Genomic DNA, 17,432 nt, shown 5'->3' on the forward strand with positions numbered 1-17,432 from the left:
GCGGACATTTTAACATTGTTACCAAAATGCAATCTCAGGCAGGAGGACGTGTTTTGTCAATGACCTGGGAGTAGGAGTGTGTGTGTGTATACACACTGTACTGTACTGTGTGTGTGTGTGTATATACACACTGTACTCTGTGTGTGTGTGTGTGTGCGCGGCATCAGAAAAACCCATTGACTTTGAACTGCATTATATTCTCTTTCATTAAAAATCCAATATGGATTCCTAACACAAACCTCACAGAGGTGATGAATAGGCGACACATGCGGACTGATGGGGGGCATTTATCAGAGGGACTCCACCATATATCAACTGAGTTTCAGCACCTTGGACAGGGCTTTTAGAGTGGTGCCATTTGTCAACGCCACAGGACCTAAAATATGACCCATTAGAGCGCAGGTAGTGAATAGGTCAGCAAGAAACTTGGAGGCTGCTAGCCCCTGAGCGCAGTGCAGTGCTCCCCTTCCCTCCATGACCCTGGTGCAACACGGACGCCATTACAAGAACAGCTCAGCAACTCTCTAGCTAATTTGCTAAGCACTTCACATTGAACCGACCCACCGAGAGGGGAAGGAGACAAATGGAGTGCAAAATGAGGACAAAGTGCCTACTAGGGCCAGTAGTGGTGCGTGGGTAAATTCACTGGGGAAGCCAATCCAGAAAAAAAGCCATAATGCAACCAATGTTGTGATAATTGTGTTGTTTGCTCTATAACCTGTTAGTTCATATGCCTTGCGACCGTGATATATAGGCCTAAGGCCAAGACAATAAGACAAAATGGCAGAATAAATTCAACCACACCTTTGTTTAATCACAAAACTGGAGAGCAACCTCTGTCCGGTGAAGTCCACAAAGCATACTGCATGTAACAAACAATTACATGACCTACTGCATGGTCAAGCAAGTTAATGTTTCAGACATTTTCGGACCACTAAACAAACAACTATTGACTTAGAACCACGGAGAGTAACTGCAAGTTGCAAAGAAAACCGGAGCTGCCTCCACTATTCCAGCACCATTTTAATTTCAACATTATCAAACCACCTACGCTTAGTCAAATACAGTGACAACTAAATGAGTCCAAAAACTATTTATTCCAATCAACATAAGCGAAATATGATGTGGCTGTCCATGGTTTTTATTTCTGCGTGTGTGTGTGCGTTCGTGCAAGTAGAAAAAACATGTTGACTCACCCAACTTGTAGAGAAACGCCAACGCCATCTCTTTGATTAGATTTTTTCATGTTGAAGAAACCATCTATCACTCATACAGTACACGCTTTCATTTGTTGTTGCCCTAGGCTAGCGTTCTAAAAAGCTTGCTCGCTAGCATAACTTCCCTTCATGGGCAACATTAGCTATTTAACATTAGCCTTCTACATCTAGTTACATATTGAACTTCCATCCTCTCAGGCCAAGGGCACAACAATGTATAAATTAATGGTTGGGTCAGAATTGCCGTTATAATCATTGGCCAGTACGGAGAATTAAGTAAAACCCCAAGTCCAAATCCCTATCTCCTTCCCTGGCGGATATAGGAGGGATCATTTTAGCTAGCTAGCTACCGGAGCACATCAACACAACGAGATGCATAACAAGTTTCGTCAGTTACGTATGTTCTTGATGCGATGTGATCGGAGTGAAGCCAAATCCATACTGGCTTCTCTTGACAATTTTTTGGGGTGCGCCAAGACCATTCACAGTTGAGCTGATTGGCTATTATTTTTTTTTATCAAGGGAGGCCAAATGCTTGCTGGCTTCTCTTGCATACAATGCTACGGGCAGCAATAATGTCATTCTTTTGGACAAAACAACATCAGATAGATGGCCTACAGATACATAGACAGAAGGGCGCTGTTTCGCTCGCTTGGATACCTTCTCTGGTGAGATACGTTCAGTGAAGTAAAGGAAAATTATGAAACACAGAGAGAAAAATATTTTTTCTTGGTCCATTTTTTGTGGAAGCCTGGCTTCCATTGGCAGCTGATAACACAATAGAAAAATCTATATACAGTGTGGCAAATGTACTGAGATTAGGGAGGTAAGGCAATAAATAGGCTATAGTGGCGAAACAATTACAATTTAGCATTAACACTGGAGTGATAGATGTGCAGATGATGATGTGCAAGTAGAGATACTGGGGTGCAAAGAGCAAAAATAAATAACAATATTGGGGATGAGGTATTTGGGTGGGATATTTACAGATGGGCTGTGTACAGGTGCAGTGATCGGTAAGCTGCTCTGGCATCTGATGCTTAAAGTTAGTGAGGGAGATATAAGTCTAAAGCTTCAGTGATTTTTGCAATTCGTTCCAGTCATTGGCAGCAGAGAACTGGTAGGAAAGGCGGCCAAAGGAGGAGTTGGCTTTGGGGATGACCAGTGAAATATACCTGTTGGAGCGCGTGCTACGGGTGGGTGTTGCCTTGGTGACCAGTGAGCTGAGATAAGGCAGGGATTTACCTAGCAAAGACTTATAGATGACCTGGAACCAGTGGGTTTGGCGACAAATATGAAGCGAGGGCCAGCCAACGAGAGCATACAGGTCGAAGGGTTGGGTAGTATATGGGGCTTTGGTGACAAAACGGATGGCACTGTGATAGACTACATCTAATTTGCTGAGTAGAGTGTTGGAGACTATTTTGTAAATGACATCACCGAAGTCAAGGATCGGTAGGATTGTCAGTTTTACGAGGGTATGTTAAGCAGCATGAGTGAAGGAGGCTTTGTTTCGAAATAGGAAGCCGATTCTAGATTTAATTTTGGATTGGAGATGCTTAATGTGAGTCTGGAAGGAGAGTTTACAGTCTAACCAGACACCTACGTATTTGTAGTTGTCCACATGTTCTAACTCAGAACCGTCCAGAGTAGTGATGCTAGTCAGGTGGGCGGGTGCGGGCAGCGATCGGTTGAAGAGTGTGCATTTCGTTTTACTAGCATTTAAGAGCAGTTGGAGGCCACGGAAGGAGTGTTGTATGGCGCTGAAGCTCATTTGGAGGTTTGTTTGTGTCCAAGGAAGGGCCAGATGTATACAGAATGGTGTCATCTGCGTAGAGGTGGATCAGAGAATCACCAGCAGCAAGAGCGACATCATTGATATATACAGAGAAAAGAGTCGGCCCGAGAATTGAACCCTGTAGCACCCCCATAGAAACTGCCAGAGGCCCGGACAACAGGTCCTCAGATTTGACACACTGAACTCTTATCTGAGAAGTAATTGGTGAACCAGGCGAGGCAGTCATTTGAGAAACCAAGGCTGTTGAGTCTGCCGGTAAGAATGCGGTGATTGACAGAGTCGAAAGCCTTGGCCAGGTAGATGAAGACGGCTGCACAGTACTGTCTTTTGTCGATGGCAGTTATGATATCGTTTAGGACCTTGAGCGTGGCTGAGGTGCACCCATGACCAGCTCGGAAACCAGATTTCATAGCAGAGAAGGTACGGTGGGATTCGAAAAGGTTTGTGATCTGTTCGTTAACTTGGCTTTCGAAGACTTTAGAAAGGCAGACGGATATAGGTCTGTAACAGTTTGGGTCTAGAGTGTCACCCCCTTTGAAGAGGGGGATGACCGCGGCAGCTTTCCAATCTTTAGGGATCTCTGACGATACGAAAGAGAGGTTGAACAGGCTAGTAATAGGGGTTGCAACAATTGCGGTGGATCATTTTAAAAAGAGCCTGTCCAGATTGTCTAGCCCTGCTGATTTGTAGGGGTCCAGATTCTGTAACTCTGTCAGGACATCAGCGATCTGGATTTGGGTGAAGGAGAAGCGGGGGGGTGGGGGATTGGGCAAGTTGCTGTGTGGGGTAGGGTTAGCCAGGTGGAAAGCATGGCCAGCCATAGAAAAATGCTATTGAAATTCTCTATTATCGTGGATTTATCGGTGGTGACAGTGTTTCCTAGCCCAGCTGGGAGGGGGTGCTCTTATTCTCCATGGACTTTACAGTGTACCAAAACTTTTGGGAATTTGTACTACAGGATGAAAATTTCTGTTTGAAAAAGCTAGCCTTTGCTTTCCTAACTGACTGTGTATATTGGTTCCTAACATTCTTGAAAAGTTACATTTCTCGGGGGCTATTCGATGCTAATGCAGAACGCCACAGGATGTTTTTGTGCTGGTCAAGGGCAGTCAAGTCTGGAGTGAACCAAGGGCTATATCTGTTCTTAGTTCCACATTTTTTGCATGGGGTATGCTTATTTAAGATGGTGAGGAAAGAAGCACTTTTATAACCAGGCATCCTCTACTGACGGGACGAGGTCAATATCCTTCCAGGATACCCAGGCTAGGTCGATTAGAAAGGCCTGCTCGCTGAAGTGTTTTAGGGAGCATTTGACAGTGGACCCATTACAGACACAGGCAACGAGGCAGTGATCGCTGAGATCCTGATTGAAGACAGCAGAGGTGTATTTAGAGAGCAGGTTAGTCAGGATGACATCTATGACGGTGCCCGAGTTTACGGATTTGGAGTTGTACCTGGTAGGTTCCTTGAAAATTTGTGTGCGATTGAGGGCATTTAGCTTAGATTGTAGAACGGGAAGGGGTGTTAAGCATATCCCAGTTTAGGTTGCCTAACAGTACGAACTCTGAAGATAAATGGGGGCAATCAACTCGCATATGGAGTCCAGGGCACAGCTGGGGGCTGAGGGGGGGGGGTCTATAGCAAGCGGCAACAGTGAGAGACTTATGTATGGAAAGGTGGATTTTTAGAAGTAGAAGCTCTAACTGTTTGGGTACAGACCTGGATAGCATGACAGAACTCTGCAGACTATCTCTACAGTAGATTGTGACCCCGCCCCCTTTGGCAGTTCTATCTTGGCGGAAAATACACAACACTGACAAGGGCCATAAATCAGAAGGGACAGGACAGACGAGGAACAAGTTTGATATCTAGAAAGTGGTACAACTACACTGCTGTAGGTATTAGAGATGTGTGTATGTTTTTTATTTTAATTTACTGGCAGAGAGATAATTGCACAACGAGATAAGATAAGAATGCTTGTTGGGAGATCTTGGGTCTGTATTATTATTCCCCGGTTAATACGGGTAGCTTACTTGAAAGGAAAAGAACTGACAGGATCTCCACTGAGGTTTCATCACATATTCTTCATTCCTCCGTTCGTCTGTTTTTTTTTTTTTTTTTTAATTTTAAGCAGGATTTCTGTAAGACCCAGGGAATATATTGAAAGTTCCTGTCATTTTGCAACCCTAATTTTAACTGTTAAACTGATAAACTGTTTCCAACAATAAACTCCTACACTACAGTATCTTAATAACATGTTCAACAGCTTTTGATATTAATGTCTGCGGCACACCAGTATCAATCAACAGGGGGGGGGGGGGGGGCGTAAGTGTCATACTTCTCTGTAAATTAAGTTAATCTTGTTCCGACGGGGGTGTGTTATGAGTGTTAAATCACCCAATACCTCAACACTAACCGTACACACACACTGATGGGCATTCCTCTTATGTAGATATGATTAACCCACTGATCATTCTCTCAGGGAAATATGTGTATAACATTGTGTACGACAAATAGGCAGCATATGATATACTGCAAATTAATTATGATATCCATGGGCAGATCTGGGAAAATTATAAGTCATTTTTCTACCTCCACATATAAAGTAATTCCTTGTCATTTTAATATAATCTCCCAAGCAGGACAAGACAGTGTTGAGTTGATTGCATATCTGCAATCGGGATGTTGTAATTGAAGACAACAAATTCTATGCAAGGGGAATTCAGAGCTTTATGCTTTTCATGGAGATACACTACATGACCAAAAGTCTGTGGACACCTGCTCGTCGAACATCTCATTCCAAAATCATGGGTATTCATATGGAGTTGGTCTCCCATTTGCTGCTATAACAGCCTTCAACTCTTCTTGGAAGGCTTTCTATTAGATGTTGGAACATTGCTGCGGGGACTTGCTCTGTTCAGGCCTGTCAAGTTCTTCCACACTGATCTTGACAAACAATTTCTGTATGGACCTCACTTTGTGCATGGGGGCATTGTCATGCTGAAACAGGAAAGGGCCTTCCCCAAACTGTTGCCAGAAAGTTGTAAGCACAGAATCGTCTCTAGAATGTCATTGTATTCTGTAGCGGTAAGATTTCCCTTCAACGGAACTAAGGGGCCTAGCCGGAAAGATGAAAACCAGCCCCAAAACATTATTCCTCCACCAAACTTCACAGTTGGCACTAGTCATTCGGGCAGGTGGCGTTCTCCTGGCATCCGTCAAACCCAGATTTGTACGTCGGACTGCCAGATGGTAAAACGTGATTCATCCAATGGCGGCGAGCTATACACCACTCCAGCCTACACTTGGCATTGCACATTGTGATTTTAGGCTTGTGTGCGGCTGCTCAGCCATGGAAACCCACTTCATGAAGCTCCCGACGAACAGTTATTGTGCTGACATTGCTTCCAGAGGCAGTTTGGAACTCGTGGTGAGTGTTGCAACCGAGGACAGACGATTTTTACGTGCGACACATTTCAGCACTCGGCGGTCCCGTTCTGTGAGCTTGTGTGGCCCACCACTTCGCAGCTGAGCCGTTGTCGCGCCTAGACGTTTCCATTTCACAATAACATCACTTACAGTTGACAAGGGCAGCTCTAGCAGGGCAGAAATTTGACAAACTCTTGTTGGAAAGGTGGCATCGTTTGACGGTGCCACGTTGAAAGTCACTGAGCTCTTCAAGAAGGCCATTCTACTGCCAATGTTTGTCTATGGAGGTTTCATGGCTGTATGCTCAATTTTATACACCTGTCAGCTGAAATAGCCGAATCCACTAATTTGAAGAGGTTTTAATACTTTTGTAAATACAGTTGAAGTCAGAAGTTTACATACACTTAGGTTGGAGTAATTAAAATTTGTTTCGCAACCACTCCACTAATTTCTTGTTAACAAATTATACTTTTGGCAATTCGGTTAGGACATCTACTTTGTGCATGACAAGTCATTTTTCCAACAATTGCTTACAGACAGATTATTTCACTTATAATTCACTATATCACAATTCCAGTGGGTCAAAAGTTTACATACACTAAGTTGACTGTGCCGTTAAACAGCTTGGAAAATTCCAGAAAATGAAAGCTTCTGATAGGCTATTGGAGGTGTACCTGTGGATGTATTTCAAGGCCTACCTTCAAACTCAGTGCCTCTTTGCTTGACATCATGGGAAAATCAAAAGAAAACTAGCGGATTAGGTGGAATGGATTCAAATACATCAAACACATGGTTTCCAGTTGTTTGATGCCATTCCATTTGCTCTGTTCTGGCCATTGTTATGAGCCGTTCTCCCCTTAGCAGCCTCCTTTCTTTTTATAAATAACGTTTTCTTATTGCATTTAACTGCTGACAATGCTGTTATCAAGGTAATTTCCATAGTAGGTGATGTCAGAGGCCAGCATGTGAAGGAAGTTGTGGCTCAGGGACGATGGACAAGTTTTCCACTAGTAATTACCAGTTGGAGGGGAGTTCAAGTGGATTTTTCCCAGTCGTATGTTGTAAATACCACCTTCCCACTTGGTTATGAACGCATTATTAGCTGCGCTTGGAAAGCAAAATAGAACTCTACATTTCTTACATAGTCCTATTATTATTATTCTGTGTTACTGACTGTACGTTTGTTTATGTGTAACTCTGTGTTGTTGTTTTTGTCGCACTGCTTTGCTTTATCTTGACCAGGTCGCAGTTGTAAATGAGAACTTGTTCTCAACTGGCTTACCTGGTTAAATAAAGGTGAAATACATTTTTAAAAAATATATATATTTATTTGCCCACACGAGAGATTAAACGATTTAAGCTATTAACACGAAACAAACTGCCAAATGTCCAGACTGGATTTTTGACACTATGTGTACTTTATGAGCTATAACTATTTAAAATTTTCATAAATTAAAATGGGTTTAAATGAGAACCATAGGAATACAGACGTAGCTTTTCAAAATGGACCTGTTCCTTGGCCAATTAAGCTACAAGACAAACTTTAAAACATTCAGGCTATCCCAACTTCAAATTCTTTCAAATCTTTATTAAATATAACTATACATTTGCATAAAATAACTCACCAACAGTAACTCAAATCACATGCGCCAAATACAACAGGTGTAGGTAGACCTTACCGTGAAATGCTTACTTACAAACCCATCTCAGAAAAATAATTGTAGACCTCCACAAGTCAAATTGCTCCCAAGGATGAACCTCCAAATGCCTGAAGGTACCACGTTCATCTGTACAAACAATAGTACGCAAGTATAAACACCATGGGACCACACAGCCGAAATACCTCTCAGGAAGGAGACGCGTTCTGTCTCCTAGAGATGAACGTACTTTGGTGCGAAAAGTGCAAATCAATCCCAGAACAACAGCAAAGGACCTTGTGAAGATGCTGGAGGAAACAGGTACAAAAGTATCTATATCCACAGTAAAATGAGTCCTATATCAACATAACCTGAAAGGCCACTCAGCAAGGAAGAAGCCACTGCTCCAAAACCGACATAAAAAAGCCAGACTACAGTTTGCAACTGCACATGGGGACAAAGATCATACTTTTTGGAGGAATGTCCTCTGGTCTGATGAAAAAAAAGAAATGGAACTGTTTGGCTATAATGACCATCGTTATGTTTGGAGGGAAAAGGGGGATGCTCACAAGCCAAAGAACCTCATCCCAACCGTGAAGCACGGGGGTGGCAGCATCATGTGGTGCGGGTGCTTTGCTGCAGGAGGGACTGGTGCATTTTACAAAATACATGGAATCATGAGGCAGGAAAATTATGTGGATATAGTGACGCAACATCTCAAGACATCAGTCAGGAAGTTAAAGCTTGGTCGCAAATGGGTCTTCCAAATGGACAATGACACCAAGCATACTTCCAAAGTTGTGGCAACATGGCTTACGGTCAACAAAGTCAAGGTATTGGAGTGGCCATCACAAAGCCCTGACCTCAATCCTATAGAAAATGTGTGGGCAGAACTGAAAAAGTGTGTGCGAGCAAGGAGGCCTACAAACCTGACTCAGGTGCACGAGCTCTATCAGGAGGAATGGGCCAAAATTCACCCAACTTATTGTGGGAAGCTTGTGGAAGGCTACCCAAAACTGTTGACCCAGGTTAAACAATTTAAAGGCAATGCTATCAAATACTAATTGAGTGTATATAAACTTCTGACCCACTGGGAATGTGATGTTAGAAATAAAAGCTGGATTAAATCATTCTCTCTACTATTATTCTGACATTTCACATTCTTAAATTAAAGTGGTGATCCTAACTGACCTAAAACAGGTCATTTTTACTTGGATTAAATGTCAGGAATTGTGAAAAACTGAGTTTAAATGTATTTGGCTAAGGTGTATGTAAACTTCCGACTTCAACTGTATAGTGTGCGAGTAATACTGTAGGGCAGAATCATATAATCTGAGATATTCACGTGCAACCTGACCTTTAGCTGTAACATGAACTGCAAATCTGTCATTGACATCAATACAGTGATTTATGTGAAAATGAACGATACAGGTGTGTAATACCTCAAATGGCAAATGTATAATCCTTGAATAGTCACCCAATAACTAAAGAAATACAAACTACTCAGAGGAAGTAGAATATTAGTTCAATACATCGGGTACAATAGCAGGTGTAGATTCAATTCAAAAGTTTTTTTTTTTTTTTACGTGTATTTTTTAAGTGTACAGTACCTAGGCCAAGGTTTGCCAACTGGCGGCCCGCAGGCCGGTGGTTTTATTTGGCCCTTTAAGTTTTCTTAGCAAATGTTTTTTATTCTTATTTTGGAATTTTAATTGTTGGACATAAGACTGTAAAGAACACCAGGAAAACAGCACCAAGTGTTCTGGTCCCAAGTATTCCCACGCATTATAGAGAAACACGTGATCGTATACAAATGGAAGCAAGGTTTGAAATTATGCTTTAGTCAAATATCTCCGTTTTGACTTTTTGCGTTCAACTTGCAGGCTACAAATGATGTTCCGGTCCCCCGACCATCTGCTCAAGAAAATAAAATGTCCCGTGGCTGAATCTAGTTGATGATCCCTGACCTAGACTATATGTGTGAAAATGAGATGATAAGAGAATTGTGGTAAAGAAGAATGAAAGCCTGGGAATGAGATGAGGGCAGAGAGGGCAGTGATTGGGTTCAGCAGTGAAAGGGGAGGCATGCCCAGAGAGGACAATAACATGTCAAAGAAAAACTTTCCAGCAGACCAGGTAATGTATCTGTCAAATCAAAATCAATGTTTATTGGACAGGTGCACTAGATACAGGTTGAAACGGTACAGTGAAATGCTAACTTGCTAACTTTCCATAACAATGCAGTACTATCAATAGCAATCAAGATCCACTGTGATGACATGATCAAAATGTAATCAATCACATAGACCAAAACCAAGCCTCAGAACTTAATGCAATTCACATTTACATTTTTGGTCATGGAATACAGGGTTTTAGTACATTCTTCGTTTGTTTATTTTCATTTCTGGAAAACATCTGGGAGAACAGCATAATGACCTCTAGTCGAAGTAAACAAATATCTCTTATTAGAATGTTTCCACTTCTAAAATGCCCAATTCCTCTGCGATTTGTCAGGCCAGAAAATGCCCTAATCTGTGGATATATATCGTTTTTTCAACAGTTGTGTGAAGTCATCCCATTTTGAAATATTGCCCCATTATCCGGTTGTTGTATTGGGGACAGACCTCCAGCTCGTTGCTTAGAGTAAGTAGCCTACGGTGTTAAGATAGAAAAGCTGACATTCCTCAAGCTTTCCTCAAACTGCACCCTGGGCTTGAAGTAATTATTTCCCCACTCAGTGGCCCACTAAGTTAAAACAACACTGGTGACTTTGTGCAATCTTGTAATAGGGGATTGGCATTTTTTGTGTGCATTTCCTTACTTTAACTCTAAGACAGTGAACCTTAATCTTTGCTGATAAACTGGCTATGATTATGAACAACTTTTAAACTTTTAATTTGTTTTTGAGTCTTTGAATAGGCATTGATGACTGCTCTCCCTTACACCCAAAATTATATTGGATAAAACAGAAATAAAAAGGTCAAACGAAGGGAGAAATTGCACTCCCTCATAGTGGCGAACACACTGATGACAACTAACAGACCAGTGAGTGTTTCTGAGGAGGAAGACTATCCTTGCGGCTCACCACGGGAAGCAGGAAATAGGAAAAGTCATTTTTATTAAAGGTTCAATGCAGCTGTTTTTTTTTTATCCCATTTTCCAATAATTTTACTTTAAAAAAAAATGTAATTACCTTACTGTGATTGTTTTCAATTAAAGTGGTCAAAAAGAAACAAGAATAACTTCTTAGAAAAGAGCAATTTCTCAAGCAAGAATTTTGCTGGGACAGTCAAGGAGTGGTCTGAGTGGGGAGGGGAAAACGAGCGCTTAGCGTAGTCGTCTATTAACGCCTAACAGTCCCACCGTGACGCAGGCGTATTTGGACTTGTAACCCCTTTAAAACATTGTGTGTTTGAGCTACAGACTTGGCCGATACCAACCATTAGTCTGTGTGATAAATGGGGGCTGAGCTAGACAGTGTTTGTGAGACAAGGGCAGACCCTGAAGGGGGTATTTCTTTACAAAAATCAATGTAGAGTCAGAATGGTTTGAGCTCCAAACTATTAAAAGCAGAGACTGACAAACATACACATGTTTTGCTCTATGTCACTCACAAGCTACACAAGAGTCCTTATAAGGTAAAGGGTTATTCTACATAGGAAATCCCAGGACATTGTGTCTTTATTACTGTAATAAGCTCACATAGCGGCTGTCACAAACGCCAAACAGCTGTCACTAACTAGTTGGATATTAATTTCCCACTGAGCAAACCATTTCTGTACATACAGCATTATTATAAATTCATTTGTCAGGTTTTTGCTTTGTCAATAAAACTCACAAATGCAACTGTTAAATCAAATTATTTTGTTCTCATGTAGTCCTGAAAATAAAAAAAGGTAAAACATTGTGAGACTAAATATAAAGGCTGGACATGCAGATAAATGACAGTCTGATAAATGAAAAGCTGGGTCTCGGGACAGATAGGGTTAACTAATTTACTGCCTGGTGAGGTCATCAGGCAGAACAAAACTCCATCCCACCAAAACAGGCTGAAATTTCAGGCAGTCTTTTCAAACAGCTCTTACACTAAAAATCCATTATCATAATTTTCCCAATGTAACAGTATTATTCTAACCTCATAGTGTGGAAATACAGTGCATTAGGAAATCATGAATTTTTCCACATTTTGTTACGTTACAGCCTTTTTCTGAAATGGATACATTCGTTTTTTCCCCATTCATTTATTAAAAATAAAAATCTGAAATATCACATTTACATAAGTATTCAGACCCTTTACTCAGTACTTTGTTAAAGCACCTTTGGCAGCAATTACAGCCTCAAGTCTTCTAGGGTATTGTTATATGTGCTCCCTCTCGGCCTCTAGGTCACCAGGCTGCTCGTTATGGCGCACACCTGTCACCATCGTTACACGCATCAGCGCATTATGACACTCACCTGGACTCCATTACCTCCTTGATTACCTGCCCTATATATATATATATATATATATATATATATATATATATATATATATATATATATATATATATATATATATATATATATATATGTCACTTCCTTTGGTTCCTTCCCCAGGCGTCATTGTTTCTGTTTCAGTTTCCCGTCTGTGTATTGTTCGTGTTTCCTGTTTTGTATTATGCTTCATTTATTTATTAAAAACACTCACTCCCTGAACTTCCCAACTAGCAGCACACATCGTTACAGGTATGACGCTACAAGCTTGGCACACCTGTATTTGGGGAGTTTATCCCATTCTTCTCTGCAGATCCTCTCAAGCTCTGTCAGGTTGGATGGAGAGCATCGCTACACAGCATTTTTCAGGTCTCTCCAGAGATATTCGATCGGGTTCAAGTCCGAGCTCTGGCTGGGCCACTCAAGGACATTCAGAGACTTGTCCAGAAGCCACTCCTGCGTTGTCTTGGCTGTGTGCTTAGGGTCGTTGTCCTGTTGGAAGGTGAACCTTCAGCACCAGTCTGAGGTCCTGAGTGCTCTGGAGCAGGTTTTCATCCAGGATCTCTCTGTGCTTTGCTCCGTTCATCTTTCCCTCGATCCTGACCCGTCTCCCAGTCCCTGCTGCTAAAAAACATCCTCACAGCATGATGTTGCCACCACCATGCTTCGGAGTAGGGATGGTGCCAGGTTTCCTCCAGACATGACGCTTGGAATTCAGGCCAAAGAGTTCAATCTTGGTTTCATCAGACCAGATAATCTTGTTTCTCATGGTCTAAGTCCTTTAGGTGCCTTTTGGCAAACTCCAAGCGGGCTGTCATGTGCCTTTTGTCTGGCCACTCTACCATAAAGGCCTGATTGGTGGAGCGCTACAGAGATGGTTGTCCTTCTGGAAGGGTCTCCCATCTCCACAGAGGAACTCTGGAGCTCTGTCAGAGTGACCATTGTGTTCTTGGTCACCTCCCTGACCAAGGCCCTTCTCTCCCGATTATTCAGTTTGGCCTGGCAGGCAGCTCTAGAAAGAGTCTTGGTGGTTCCAAACTTCTTCCAATATAGAATGATGGAGGCCACTGTGTTCTTGGGGACCTTCAATGCAGCAGACATTTTTGGGTACCCTTCCCCAGGTCTGTGCCTCGACACAATCCGGTCTCTGAGCTGTACGGACAATTCCTTCAACCTCATGGCTTGTTTTTTGCTCTGACATGCACTGTCAACTGTGGGACCAAATATAGACAGGTGTGTGCCTTTCCAAATCATGTCCAATCAATTGAATTTACCACAGGTGGACTTCAATCAAGTTGTAGAAACATCTTAAGGAGGATCAATGGAAACAGGATGCACCTGAGCTCAATTTCGAGTATCATAGCAAAGGGTCTGAATACTTATGTAAATGTGCTATTTCAGTTGTTATTTTTTTTTTTATAAATTAGCGTAACATTTGTAAAAAAAAACAGTTTTTTACTTTGTCATTATGCGGTATTGTGTGTAGAATGTTGAGGGAAAACATTTGTTCAATCCATTTTAGAATAAGGCTGTAACGTAAAAAAATGTGGATAAAAGTCAGAGTCTGAATACTGGTATTCTATGTGTCAATTCAGAGTTGAATAAGAAAAGGAAGCACTCTAAAGCACTCATCACTGCTGTATGGGATGACCATCAATACCACACTGTGGGCAGAGACAGATGGAAGCCAGAAAGCAACTACATCTACACCTGAAGCTCCTTCTCCAACAAAAAAAATACCTCTTACATACATGCCAAGGAAACATTTAATAAAAAAGCCAATTCATTATGAGCAACAGCTCTACAGTATGTAGGATGTGCCTGTGGTTATACCCATAGGATACATACAATTGTGTTCTATTTCATTCTATGGGGGTTATATCTGTAAGTAATGAGGCTACCATAGCTAAATCACACTTTAGAACTGTATAAACTGTGTGCCAACTCCAAGAATGGCTTTAGTACTGGACAGTCAAGTGTCACCTCACCACTCGAGGCTATATCTAGCCTACTTGTTGTTCACTGAGTGAGGCTCTTCACGCAAGGGGGGGCAACTGCAGCAGCAGCAGCAACAACAAACTAAACACAAACCCTGGCATGCGTGATGAGAATTCTGAGTTGCTACATAGTTAATTACGAACGCAATTTGCACACAACTCCCTAACCTCTTTCTGGATCCTTTGATCCCAGCGCTTCTTCATGGCTCCTGCCAATGTGAGCGAGTGGTGAGCGCCAAGCAGGCGGGCATGGTTAGCTTAGCTAGCGCTCAAAAGGTGGGACAGAGAATTCCCTTATCCCTCTTCCAGCAGTGTATATAGCATTCCAAGAAGCGAGTATGGTTATGCTATACAGCTGCCTGCCACCAAGGCTCTGCTATAATTACACATTCAGTAATGAATAATTTAACTTTTCCTAATGACCCGGTAAGCTGGTTCATTTAAACAGCGCCTTCCTCCTCCCAGTGCAGTGATTATACAGTAGCTGAGAGCCAAGGTGAGAGAGGTAGATTAGAAGGAATTACCACTGGCTCAGGAGGGGTTGTCTATCCCATAGACATACCATTAGGCTAGTTAGTGCTGCTGGGGCGCTACTCTCATAATGCTGAACCCAAACGACCATGATGGTCAAATGAAATGTCATCTAAGGACATTAACAAAAGTTTGATTAAGACTTGGAAACCCACGGCGGATGAATGGCACGACAATGGGCAAAAGGATCTCGTTACGGTATTTCTGTGCACTCAAATTTCCATTGATAAAATACAATTGTGTTCGTTGCCCATCGATTATGCCCGTCCCTTACCATAACCCCATGCCACCATGGGCACACTGTTCAAAACGTTGACATCAGCAAACCGCTTGCCCACACAACGCCATACACAGGTTGTGAGGCCGGTTGGACGCACTGCCAAATTCCCCAAAACAACATTAGAGGCGGCTTATGTTGGAAAATTAACATTGTGTTGTGTGACCTTTTATTGTCCCCAGCACAAGGTGCACCTGTGTAATGATCATACTGTTTAATCAGTTTCTTGATATGCAACAACAGTCAGGTGGATGGATTATCTTGGCAAAGTAGAAATGCTCACCAACAGGGATGTAAACACATTCTTGCATATATAATATATACATACATACATACATACATACATACATACATAACACACATATATATATATATATATATATATATATGTACATATACACACACACACATATATATACATACGCATATACACACACATATATACAGTGGGGAGTATTTGATACACTGCCAATTTTGCAGGTTTTCCTACTTACAAAGCATGTAAAGGTCTGTAATTTTTATCATAGGTACACTTCAACTGTGAGAGACGGAATCTAAAACAAAAATCCCAAAATTCACAAGTATAAACACCATGGGACCACACAGCCGAAATACCTCTCAGGAAGGAGACGCGTTCTGTCTCCTAGAGATGAACGTACTTTGGTGCGAAAAGTGCAAATCAATCCCAGAACAACAGCAAAGGACCTTGTGAAGATGCTGGAGGAAACAGGTACAAAAGTATCTACATCAACAGCAAATCCAGTCCTATATCGACATAACCTGAAAGGCCACTCAGCAAGGAAGAAGCCACTGCTCCAAAACCAACATAAAAAAGCCAGACTACGGTTTGCAACTGCACATGGGGACAAATATCATACTTTTTGGAGAAATGTCCTCTGGTCTGATGAAACATAAAAAACACAAAATATAACTGTTTGGCCATAATGACCATCTTTATGTTTGGAGGAAAAAGGGGGGGCTTGCAAGCCGAAGAACACCATTCCAACCGTGAAGCATGGGGGTGGCAGCATCCATGTTGTGGGGGTGCTTTGCTGCAGGAGGGACTCACAAAATAGATGGAATCATGAGGAAGGAAAATTATGTGGATATATTGAAGCAACATCTCAAGACATCAGTCAGGAAGTTAAAGCTTGGTCGCAAATGGATCTTCCAAATGGACAATGACCCCAAGCATACTTACAAAGTTGTGGCAAAATGGCTTAAGGACAACAAAGTCAAGGTATTAGAGTGGCAATCACAAAGCCCTGACCTCAATCCTATGGAACATTTGTGGGCAGAACTGAAAAAGTGTGTGCGAGCAAGGAGGCCTACAAACCTGACTCAGGTGATCATTCTCTCTATTATTCTGACATTTCACATTCATAAAATAAAGTGATGATCCTAACTGACCTAAGACAGGGAATTTGTACTAGGATTAAATGTCAGGAATTGTGAAAACTGAGTTTAAATGTATTTGGCTAAGGTGTATGTAAACTTACGACTTCAACTGTATATATACACACTCCGGACTCCGACATTGCTTGTCCTAATACAGTATTTCTATATTTCTTAATTCCATTCTTTTAGATGTTTGTATTGTTAGATATTACTGCACTGTTAGAGCTATGAACAGAAGCATTTCGCTACACCCACAATAACATCTGCTAAATATGTGTATGCGACCAATCAAATGTGATTTGATTCTATATCAGTACATTGGAGTTTAGCCATATTATTTGCTGTAATATTTGTTCTGCCTCTTCTGGAGGATGAAATTTGAATTGTAACCAACTTTGTAGGGCTTCATTTAAAAAGGGATACTTTAAACATGGTTCCATTGCCAATCCATTGGAAATGATTGGTTTTAATCTGTATAATGGCAAAAATACGACTTTTGAACATTAGATGTGCCTCACTTTGTAGCCTGCTGGAAAATCAGTTTGGATTGAGATATAAATATGGTATAATGGAAGCTTTAAAAGGGACGTTAAATGCCTTAATATTGAATAGTTTAGTTGTATTACTTTTTATTTTACTTCCCCCCTTTTTTGATCTTGTCTTATCGCTGCAACT

General features: G+C 41.6%; 1 protein-coding gene across 3 annotated transcripts in view; it reads right to left on the reverse strand.

Moving 5' to 3' along the window:
- LOC129866742 (mitochondrial inner membrane protease subunit 2-like) overlaps positions 1–17,432 on the reverse strand; it is a 175,590-nt gene that overhangs the window by 62,892 nt on the left and 95,266 nt on the right. The gene's annotated exons all lie outside the window — the stretch shown is intronic.

This window comes from Salvelinus fontinalis, chromosome 12 (genome assembly GCF_029448725.1).
Source record: "Salvelinus fontinalis isolate EN_2023a chromosome 12, ASM2944872v1, whole genome shotgun sequence".
NCBI lineage: Eukaryota > Metazoa > Chordata > Actinopteri > Salmoniformes > Salmonidae > Salvelinus > Salvelinus fontinalis.